This window comes from Malaya genurostris, chromosome 2 (assembly GCF_030247185.1).
Source record: "Malaya genurostris strain Urasoe2022 chromosome 2, Malgen_1.1, whole genome shotgun sequence".
Classification (NCBI taxonomy): domain Eukaryota; kingdom Metazoa; phylum Arthropoda; class Insecta; order Diptera; family Culicidae; genus Malaya; species Malaya genurostris.
In genome coordinates, this window is record NC_080571.1 from 91,913,484 (window position 1) to 91,926,046 (window position 12,563).

The following is a 12,563-nucleotide window of genomic DNA, read 5'->3' on the forward strand; positions in this document are numbered from 1 at the left end:
CTTCTCACAGAACAACTTCATCAGAGCCAGTTTAGTTTTTGGCGCATCAACTGTCACGGTAAAACCCATCGAAACCTAATGAAAGGATCTTTCACCAGATGTTCAACAGAAGATCCCTTATAGGAACTACACCATCATACAGTTGAACTCAGTCCCGCATGTAGTTTCCCACCGTCCTGGCCAGGCACTTTGCATATCGTCGAATCGCCATCGGCTAAACAGTGCATCAATAATCGTGTGCCAGATTCGGCAGGTTTCGGAAAAATATGGGCTCATTTAAAGCCAATTAAAAACAGTCAAATTGTGTTATTAGCTTTGACCCAGCCAAGCCAACAAGATCCCATAGAGTGCGCCCGTCGAGAGCTGATACTCCAGCCGATACTGGGAAAGCGAGCGATCGGAATCATTTGCGTGACGGAACATGCGGTGCAGCAAGTCCGATCGGATCTTTCTCAAAGGTCGCGCATTGCCTTGATCCGTTGTCGGTTCATCAGCTGCAAAGCCCTGCTCCTGGGATATGATCGCTCATCAATTTCCTCCGCCGGGCAGTGCGTCTGCTATGGCTGCACTGACAGAGAGAGGGAAAGATCCTCGACGTGGATCAACACCAAATAAAGTCTAATTTGGATCCATGGCTCTTGCTGCAACAGCAGCAAAGGCAGAGGCACCAGTCGTCCAGATCGTCCGTATTCCTTGTTTTTTTTACCTTTCGAAATGTAAAGCGCGATTGGTACCAATTTGGTTATAACGACAACTTTTCACCGCAGAGCGTCCACCTAATTATGTCATAATTTATGGCTTGTCGCTTCGGACCATCACGGCATTTTTAATATCTGGCCGCCGCCGCCGTTGCCATCCCACCGCAGCAATCACATTCCACGGCAGGCTCCCGGCAGATCATCCCGCTATCGATCGCCAGAAAAGGAGCTGGCCCGAATCGTTGCAGGCGAAAAACGAGGCCCGCACTCGTAATCTGCATATAAATCGGTCTCATAATTAGATGACGAAATGTTAATGAACACTCCCGGCTTGACGATTATTGTTGTGTTGTTCTCTTGTTTATTGATGGTAATCATTGATTATCGAATTTTATGTGAAATATCTGATCGCAAAGATTTGTTTAAGGGAGATATAAAAACGCGATCTCTCTCTCGATGTTTTCCTCCCCCTTTCTCGACGATGCGACGGAATGCAACTTGTTTGTTTATACATTTGCATTCGGACATTTCTGACACGTTTGGGTTATGGTTAGATATGGGCCATTTCATCGACCAAGGTGCCATTTGATTGCTAGAAAAGCTGTTGGATGTTGCTTTTCTGAAGATGAATGTGCTTACCTGAGTATCAAATTTGCCCGAGCTATGGGAACACAACTTTCGTATTATAATGATGAAAGGATAGATAAGATCAAGACATTGGATTTGGTGCAGGGTATACGGAGTTAGCAATCTTTTTCTGAAGAGGAAAATGATGAAATTTTGGGTGATACTAGTTCAGAGTTTTATGTGCAAATCTTTTGTTCTGTCGAAGGAGACAAATCCGTCGAACTCGCCAGCAAACATCTTGGCCGAACCCTTAAAACTAATAAATCCATTCAATTCAACATGATTAAAACCCTTCCTAATCTTCCTAGTGGTGTGGTAATGCATTTCTTTTTCCATTTGAATAGTCTCATTAAAACATTTAGAACATTCTATCCTCGGTCATTAACATACACACTTAAAAATTTTTACATGCACATAAATGGAGCGTCGCAGTTCACGCAAATCTATGTGGAAGAACATTTAATATTGTGTCTAAAACTCCATGACATGAAATTCATTGAAATAAAAAAAAAGAATTTTGTAGCAACCCACCGCGCGCGACTTGAACCGAGAATTATTGGATCGCAAGTTCATCTGATAATCGACTGAGCCACAGAAGCATGCATCTGCTTGGCCGGTAAAAGGTGCATTTAAATTCATTCAGTCGCACCTGCTTGTACAACGCAAGTTTCAGTCGAAACCAGTAAAATTCAAGCTCATCTAACATTAAGTCATTACAAATAAAAGTTTCCGTCATTTGACAAATTAGGTCTTTATGAATTACATATAAATTTACATTTCTCGAACCGGAAATATTAGCCACACAGATAAAAATATTTTGTGAATTTACATTTATTTTCATGCACATATTTGGAGCAGACAATTGAATGGAAAGTTACAATACAAAACTAAGCTATTTGTAAATATACAGTATTGTTCAATGAAAAACTAAATGAATCTTAATGGATTTTTACATCAATCATGGTTTTAAATCAGATTCTCGTTTCAACTGATGTCTATTTCATAGTACTATCGGTTTACAGGTCGTGTAAGTTTCATCTTTTCTTTCTGTGCATAAGCCTTCCAAATTCGATCGACATTTCTGGCTTTAAAATAAGTCTAAGTTCACCGAAACTCTTTGAGTCATTTTCGAGAAAGTTCAGCTGATGAAAAAAGTACGATTTGTCGATTACGTCACTTATACTATTAAATCTTCAGAACAGGAAGTACCAACCATTTGATTTTCGAACTTCATGTAAAATTCAATAGTACACAGAAAGAGTTTATGAATTTTACAGGTGACATAATTCTACAAACGATACAATTCATAACTACTTAACTTCGCAAATGACGCAATATTCCATTCGTACAGAAATTTAGTAATTTGCACTCGGCTAGCAAGTGAGACTCTACGAATTTATATGTACGATTATTTACCAGTCAAGCAGATATGTGCTTCTGTGGCTCAGTCGAATAACTGGTGAGCTTTGTGATCTAATGTTTTTCGGTTCAAGTCTCGTTGTTGCTGTCGATCTTTTGATTTTTATTCCATTCCTTTTAAAGCCATGTAATTTTTAAATCACAAAATTTTACATGTTCTTGAATATAAATTTGTGTGAAATATGACGCTCCATTTATGTGCATCTGTTAAGATGTAAAATCACAAGATTTTTTCGAACTGTGTAGCTCTCAAACGAGCCTAGACTTGTAGAAATCGACTCTGCCATCTCTGAGAAAATTGAGTGGTAAAAAGCAACGCGTTTTGTCGGTTACGTCAGACGCGGTAGCAATTTTATCTGCTAACTTGATCAATAGTAGATTTTAAACAAGCTAGGCTTGCAGAAATCGGTTTAGCCATCTCTGAAAAAGTGAGCGGTTGAAAACATCTTTAAAAAGTGCACACATACATTTTTGATCCCGTCGAGCTGAGTCGAAGAGTATACAACTCTATTAGTCTTGAAGAAAGTGCAGAATTTAAAAAAAATCGAAATTGATAAACTTACCTATTACTGCATAAAAGTGAAACGATACAGTATTTCTTAAACAGATAAACTCTGACACGGATGATGGATTTATGCTTTTAAGCGATTTTCTTTTGATTCAAATTGTATATGTTTTACAATGAATTTTTGCTAAAAACTTGAAACACCACAAAACATTTTTTTTGATAATAAGAACTATATTTACGCGCCCAAAGTTTAAAGGTTGTATGGTATTTAGTATGGGGAAATAGACTTTTCACTGGACTGAAGGTCACCCCATTGACTCCAAAATCAGTGTATGTATAATTTTCGTAGGAAATTTAACGATAAAGAAAACCTTCAAATACCGCAAAACCATCCGACATTTGTAGAAAAAGTAGTTAAAAGAAAACCGACACAATGGCTCATTCTTTAATATATCTAGCACCACTGCAGCTAGTGTTCATAAAATGATTTGACTATATTTCATAATGCTAAAGACTGTCCCAGAAAGTATGGACGCAACCAAAAACCACTGCCATTTCGCAATGGTTCAGAATCTGTCAATTTTTATTGCTGCGTCCTGTTGTTTACACTCTTCTCTAACCACTTGTACAGTTGTTTATTCGTTTTCATTAGTTTGTTTCGAAATGCGTGGACTTTCAGCAGAACAACGTCAAAAACGTCAAATTATTCTTCATGCTAAAACGTCAACGTCAAATTATTCTTCATGCTAAATAACATTTGAATCTTCGAACCTATAAGAAGCAGAAACAACCAAAACGTAGTCCGAAACAAGAGGCAACGATCAGACCGAGGGTTCGAAAGCTGTACAATACGATTCTTGCTGGAAATTTGAACTGCATAATCATGGACGACGAAACCTACGTGAAACTCGATTACAAATCCTTTCCGGGACCACAATATTATACGGTGCGAGAAGGGCAAGTGTTCAACCAGTCCGAGACATCGATTGAAGTCGAAAAATTAGGTAAGAAAACTATGGTCTGGCAAGCAATTTGTAGCTGCGGTAAGATTTCGAAACCCTTCATCGCCACTGCTTCAATGAACAGCGAAATATACATCAAGGAACGTTTACAAAAACGACTTCTACCCATGATTTGAAGCCACAATGATCCTGTTATCTTCTGGCAAGATCTTGCTTCTTGCCACTACTCGAAATCAACGGTAGAATGGTGTACTACCAAAAATGTCACTTTCGTTCCAAAAGACATGATTCCACCAAATTGCCCACAACTTCGACCAATTAAGGAATTTTGAGTATTAACGAAGGGACATCTTAGGAAACTTGTCTCGGCAGCCGATACCATTCAACAGTTCGAAAAAAATTGGAAAAAAGTGTCAAAACTTGTCGATAAGAAGTCTGCACGGAATTTAATGAGGAACGTTTGCAAGAAGGTGCGCCAGCTAGTCTACAATGGCTAAGTAGCAAATGTTGAGAATAATATTCTGTTGTTGTAGTCTAATATTATGAGTATATCGAATAAAATTTGAATATCTAACTCTAGTGAATTATTTACAGCGAAATCAAAGTGCGTTCATACTTTCTGGGACAGTCGTTATAACGATTGGTCTGAGTTATTCGATGTCTTCATGATAGTTACTCAGCTTAATATGGAGATTTTTTTATGTGACAGACCATGTTCCAAAACTCACTGTAAACACAGTGTCAGATTTAATCGAATAATAACAAATAAGTAAATAAATAAATGAATGAATGAATGAATACATACATACATATATAAATAAATACATTCATAAATAAATAATTTAATTAATTAAACAAATAAACAAATAAAAAAATTAACATAATATTAAATAAATGAATACAAATGAAAACTTTTCTCAGAGACGGCTGAACTAAGATTCAAATGAAAGGTACAGATGTCTTATACAATGTTCCCAAATTTTATTTGAATCCGACTTAAGGTTTCGTAATTACAAGGTAATATATGCAAATTTATAAGAAAATGCACACTCGTTTTTTCTGAAGTTCATTAACCAATTTCCACTAACTAAAATGAAAATAAAAAATCTTGAAACTCTTCAAAGATCTTCGAGAAGTCGATCCGGATCCGATTTCTGGTTCCGGTATTACAGTGCGATAAGTGAAATTTTTTCAATTTTATAATGAGTATTTTTTTACAAGTGATTACAAAACGAGGTTCAAATTCTTATGAAATTGACTGACAAATTCATCTCTTTGCCAATCTTATTAGTTGGTGGATATATAAACCTACTTTGAGACTAATAGTCTCCGGTTTCCACTTCCGAAAGCACCGATAATAGTGAAGAAGAACTTCAAATACGGAACTCGCTTCGATTTCTCAGCAACGGATAAACCGATTTTCATAAATCACGATTAAAATAAAGCTATCATTGTTTCAAAATATACTGTGCAATTTCATCTAGATCCGACTTCCGCTTCCAAAACTATAGGGCGATGAGTGCCAGAACTTTGAAACCGTCATACAAAATGACGATTCAAAACCGGTACGCATCGGTACGTGATGGTGCGGAAGAAAAAAGCACCATTGCACAGTGGTCCGGAACGGGAAATTAGCGTGACAAAAATATTTTCACTATTAAATATTAATTTTTTGTGGTTGGTGTATTCACAAAAGTTGTTTGTAATCAAATAGCGCTCCTTTTGATGAAGAAAATTACTAGGGTGGTCCTCATTTCTATTGAAATCTGGTATCTAACTTTCTTAATTGAACTCAAAAATGATTTTGTTGTACAATAAAGTTGTAGGAAATTTTATTTTGAGCTACTTTGTTGAAAACAGCACCTCTCTAGCTCTTCATTTGATCGAGTGACATCAATTTTCCCGAGTAAAAGTAGGGTGGCTCCTGAAAAATCACTTTTTTGTTCTAACTTTTTTGTGAAACGTTCTACAGAAAAGTTGTTTCAGAGGAGTTGTTAAACTAATCATTGCGCATAATTTTGCTCAACCAAGCTTTTTCATATGAGCTACCAGTAAAAAGTTTTAGTTTGTTTTTTGATCAAAAACTAGTCAAGCTTCAAATATCAATATTCATTAGATGCCAGTTCGATAAAAATGTATCCTATGCGGTTCCTGAAAGGTCATAATATAAGTAAAAATCATAAGTTTGTTAAAATGAGTAGAATGTATTTATTCGAACCAAAACTCATTGTGCGTCGTTTTCCGGTTTTTACAGGCTATTCGGTACACAAGTGGATGAAAAAGAAGGGCCAGTGTCATAGGCGTCTTGGCACGATGTGGATAAAAATATTTGCATTTTACTGACTTGCACCAGCTTGTTGGAATGGTTGTCGAAATCAAGAAATTTTTTTTTTCATAGATTTATCATGGCCAACTAGTTTAATATTTAATTAATATTTAATAGTGAAAATATTTTTGTCACGCTAGTTTCCCGTTTCGGATCATAGTGCATTGCCTTTGCGAACGAAGCACACATCGTGAATTGTTCAATTTCGTATTGCGTCTACAAGAGAATAACAATGTTTTCGAAACACAACCGAATTCTTCGGAAGTAATTGCAAATGGTTATATTGATAATGATAACAAAAATTATTAAATTTCTATCACAAAGCATGTTTTTGTATGCTGCTTGAATAGTATTACCATCCATTTAGCTTGAATTTCTTATATAGCAATAACAGTAGAAAAAAAACCTTCTTAATCAACCTAGTGGTGTGATAATGCCTTTCTCTTCTTTCATAGCAGTCTCATGAAAATATATTACATACTTTTATTAAATAATTTCAGATACTAATTTTGACAACATATTGATTCAGATTGATTCGAGTAGTTCACAAAAGCATGCTTCAGTCAACGTGTTTTGTCGGTTACGTCACTTATACCATTATATCTCCGGAACCAAAAGTCACAGCCACTTGGTCTTCGAACTTGATCAATGGTCCGATAGTAGCTTTCAAACGAGCCTAAGTTTGTTAAAATAGGTTCAACCATCTCTGAGAAAATTGAGCGGTAAAAATATCTTCGAAAAGTGCCCACATATACACACACATAAACACACACACACACACACACACACTAAAAATATGAAAAAAGTTCAGACTAGGTCTGTTGAATTTCGAAGTTCTCAATCCATCCATTTCCCATGCCGTTATTTTGTAATGAAACAATTCATCAGCAATGCTGTCATTGGAAATGTTCCACTCGAATAAGGCGTATATTTTGGCTGTTTTCATTCAATTGCAAACTTTGACAGTATTATTGATTTTACTTCGAATGAATATTATATGTCGTATGTAAGGAACTCGGCGCATTCGAATGGCAAATTATTATTTCAATTTGGCTCAGACATCTTAGTAGAATTGAAATTTTCTTTGCATTTATTTAGTAGCATATCAGGGCAAAACACGTTCAACAGAAAATTTATCTTAGAATTATTAGGATGAGAGTAGTAATAGAGCATAAGTTGTCGTTCAGACACAAACAAAAATTTGTTTCATTCTGAAAAATCACATAGTTAGACCGATAGTTATTCGTACGAGAAATTTCACTTTAGAAATAAATGAATGAACACGAGCATGAATAGGTTTAAATTCATCGACTTTTTTTCCTATTTTCGATGCTGAAACAAATAGCAGCTTATAATAGCTTATATACCCCACGTATTTAAATATAGAATCCTCTTAGGTCAAAAATACCGCGGAGGCTCGAATCGTTTCAAGACGACATTGTTTTATTTTGGTACTAACAAACCGTCAATCACAGAAATAGGGAGTATCTAAATTAGTACCGATTAATTATATGGTGACCGACGGCACATGTAGCTAACAATAGTCCCAGTAAAATAGCAATCCTTGTTAAAATAGTACACCAGATGCAAAAATAGTACAAAAGTTTCCAAAACGTGACTGGTGTAAAAGACACCTTAACGAAACAGAAGTTCTTCACTAGTCAGTTGACGTCATACATTAGAGAAAAAAGTCCCATCCTGCAATAACTGCTCACAGACACGGCAAATGCTATTTTCACTACTGAAAGCAGGTTTAGCCTTCCAAAAGTGGAACATCCAATAGTAAAAATAATCTTCCCCATCCGCCGAATGAAGATAACTGAATTGCTCACGGTCACATGGCATCCAGCATTAACATCAACCACGTGGGTCATTCTCAAGGAAACCACCTGCTCACGTAACAGCTATTCGTTTGTCGCAATGTGAAAGGAGGACTGAATCTAAGGAGGCCAAATAAGAAACGGTTGATGATAATGTTTTACTAATGGCGGTACTAATCATACTAGAACGAGTAGTTGTGATTAATTCATGGCGTCACTTCCTAATGCTAGATAATTTTGTTTTCCTCAAATAGATCGCATTCGGGAATAAAAGCGCAAAATGCAGCTCTCCCCGAACCAACCGGTCACTGATGACGTCAAGCGGAGAACGAGAGCAAAGCAAGAAAATCGATTTTCCCAGTCCATCCGATGCCGCTGGTTCTCTCCATTTCCAGCGAAATAGCACACAGGGACGCTACATATCAGTTGCAGATTCGTGCACCCATCCTGTCGTTTCACGTTGGCCGTTTCCATTTTCCGACACCCAAGATAGGATCAGATAGGATGGAGATGATGCGAAATTTTGTTCCGCAAGCTACATATCTGTTGTAGCAGCAACTGTCAAGGCCATACGGCCTCGACTTGTTGATATACCCGTGCAGACACATGGACCGGCTATCAGCACATAAACGTTTACCCACACACATACACACTCAACTGCCATGCAATACCAGTGTAGTTTTTGACCTCGAACGATTTCCTTACTGTAGTGCGCAGTTTTCTTTCCGGTCGAAATATGTGTTATGGCATAGTGTGGGTACCGGTGGGGCTACGTTATCGTTAATTCATAAATATTCACCTTATCTTCTTTGCGTAGAATTTACGTCACACAAGCAACAGTTCCGGCCGGCTTGAGATGCACAGGGTTCCAGCCGGGAAAATTGTATTAAAAGCCGCTGGGAGCTGGCCTATGCTAATTATGAAGCTCCTTAAGCTTGTTGTTACCGACACCAGTAATGAGAATTTATTATTGGTTTTGTACTACCCAAAGATTTGCTATTTTGGGACCAGCTGTATCCATATCAATGAAAATATATTCCACCGAAATTAATCGACAGTGAAGGCTACGGTTTTTCGTTTATGTGACCTAGTTTCAGTAGGCGTCCGTGACACAAAACTGACGTTTCTAGCTAAATTCGGGCAATACGTTTTTCAGATCGAGGTCGAAAACATATCATATGAGCGTGAAGTTGGAAAAGAATATCATAGCCCTACCAAAATTAAAACTAGATAGGAATCGATAAAAAAATCAATGAGTCGTCATTAAGAATGAGGGTGATTTGGATCCCCTGATAATCCCAAGCTTCGTTTGTCATTTATAGGTGTTGTTTTGCTTAATTAGCTTTTTCGATAAGACACTACACGTTACTACCTATTAATAGTCTGATCTGGTGTTCCACAGGGTAGTCAACTCGGGTCGTTCCTTTTTGAAATTTACTTAAATGACATGAATCACGCAATAAAATACATTTGCGTTTGGAATCGTCGATCGGGATTATATTATATATAATAGCCCGAACGTTATCATCAAGAGACATGAGAAGCATGGATTATCGTATCAAAAAAATCATTGCAAATTACGCAAGCAGTGCAAAAAATATGTTCGGAATAGATTCAACGGGCATTGCCAAAGAGGAGGCGTATGATGAATTAATTATGCAGTTGAAGGAAAAGTACACTTCTCCTACACCAATGCACAGTGGTCCAATCATGTCAAAAAAACGCTTGGAGCTTTCATATCTTCCGTAGAATTTCTGTTTGATATAGTATAGCGCTTCTTTTAATATAATCAATATTGTTATTAATCCACCTATAATTGAGTTAAAACAATATGTTGCATACAATACGAGATAGAGTATTTATGTCTTTAGTAAAGTTGTAGATCATATTTAAACAAGAGAACATGCCGAAGACATGAACACTTTAAAATGCATTGGTGTCGAAATATGATAACTTTTTTCAATGAATTTTTAGAATTTTCAAATCAAAATGCACATTTTTGTCAAAGGTTGCATATTTTTAAGATCACAAACTAAAAAGCTTCTAAACAATTTAATTACAAAATACTACATATTCAGTTATCAATATCTGGAAAATATGGTAATACTTACAATTTCAACAAAGTTTGAAGGTATGATCAAATCACTATTAGAAAAATTAGTAGTCAAAACCAAAATTCGCTTTAATTTATATGAAAACACACTTTTGAAAAAGCATGTCCTATCATGCTTTTAAAAAAACCTGTCCTATTCCTTGTATAGAAATAATTCAAAATAGAATGCATGAAAATAGTTCTAAGACAAATGGTGGTTATATCTTTCCCTGATCTTTTCTCAGAACTAAACAAGAAAATAAAGAAATTATAATGGAACATAAACTTTTCTCAATGGGATTCTTGATTAATAAACACATACTTAGTTGCTAAAGTAGACAAACTTTTCTCACATACTCAATTTTTTCGGATTCTGAGATGATTACGACTTTCATTAGTTTAGTTTTTTATAAAAATACACTAAAAAATCAGTTTAGAGAATTAATAGCTTTTTTCTTAAAAAGCGTCCAACTAGAATTTTTGACGGTACATAGGAAACATAGTATACCAATTTTAAAACGAAACTTCATCCAAATCAATGTTTTTTTTTATGTGAATAGACTTTAAATTTTTGAAATCGATTTATTTTTCAGTGTAGGAGTCGAAGAAAAATTTGTTCCATATTTTTATTCAAATATTTAACTAATTTTGTGAAAATCACGCAAAATTTTTTTGTAGGATTTGTCATTTTTAGCCTATAGCCATTTGGAAAAATGGTAAAACAAATCCTTTTCAAAAGACAGTCTACACTGATTTAAGCGATTTTTTATGCTTTTTTTCACGCGGACTTTCGAAGTTACGCGGATTTTCGAAGTTACGCGGTTTTCTAGTTTTGTCTTAGTAACGCATGGACCGTCGAGATCAGGTGTTATCCCGAGAATTTTTTTTAATCAACTCTCAAAAATTTTTCGATTATTGTAAAAAATTGCATTTCTTAAAAATTTAATATGAAAAAAAAATTTCGATTTCGGAAATCTCAATACTCAAAGTACCAAAGTCGAATCTTTTGAAATTTTTTTAGCATTATAACAGATCTAGACGTTTCATGCATTTCTAAGACATTTGACATCAGCAATTTTTTTTCCAATTTTGCGATTTTTTTCTGCGTGGATTTCCCAAATGTCAAAAAAAAATTCTATATTACACCAGATCTGGACGTTTAATGAATTTCAAAGATATATGGCATAAAAAAAATTCTTAAGCTTTGCGGTTTTTTTACGCGGATTTTTTCGCATGGTATTTTTTTGGAACAAAAAAAAACACAGTGGCTTTTCGTGACAAATTCTTCATGTACAGAAAGTTTCATTCAAATCTGAGAAAGTGCTGCCTACTCTGAATACGATTTAGAGCGAAACTCGTCACGGTATCACAAACACATACACACACTGTAAATTATTTAAAGTTCCTGTTCAAATTGAAAATCCGATCCTCAAATGCAAGAGTCACGAGTCGTCACTACCCAGTAAATTTTCAATCAGTCAAAAAATATTTTCAATAACAAAATTAGCTTACTCGTGCAAACCAATGCGCATCTTTTACGCATCTTTGAACTTTCAGTCACAGGCACTCGGCACAAAAAATAAATAATGTGGTGTAATCAGTAACCAAATACGTATACAGCATTGGATATTCAATTACAATTATTTTGATATTCGATTTTCCGGGAAATTAAATAAGCAATCACTTTACCTAAAAAAAATCCCCTGACGAGAGATGTACCCGAGGTGGCAGTACTATGCTTCAGATATTGCCGAAACCGAAAACAGGGAAATGGTATTGATAAAACCGTTTCGTTTGGCCATCAACTAACAGGACCTGTATATTGGAAAAGTTTTCAACACGGAACATTTAAGCACATATGATTCCGAAACCGGAAGTCGGATAAAATTTCATATGAAAGTATTGACTCGTGAGCAGTATTGAGAAAAAATCAACGAAACGAAAATCACGAAACTCACTGAAACTTATTTCACATTACCAAAAAATCAGTCGTGAATTTTGATAGTCGTTATATATCAACCCTTTGCAAAATACATGATGAATAAATTTGCCGATGAACCAAAACTGAACCCGTCTGAAAATGTTAAGTGCGCTAACGGTTGTTGATAAGT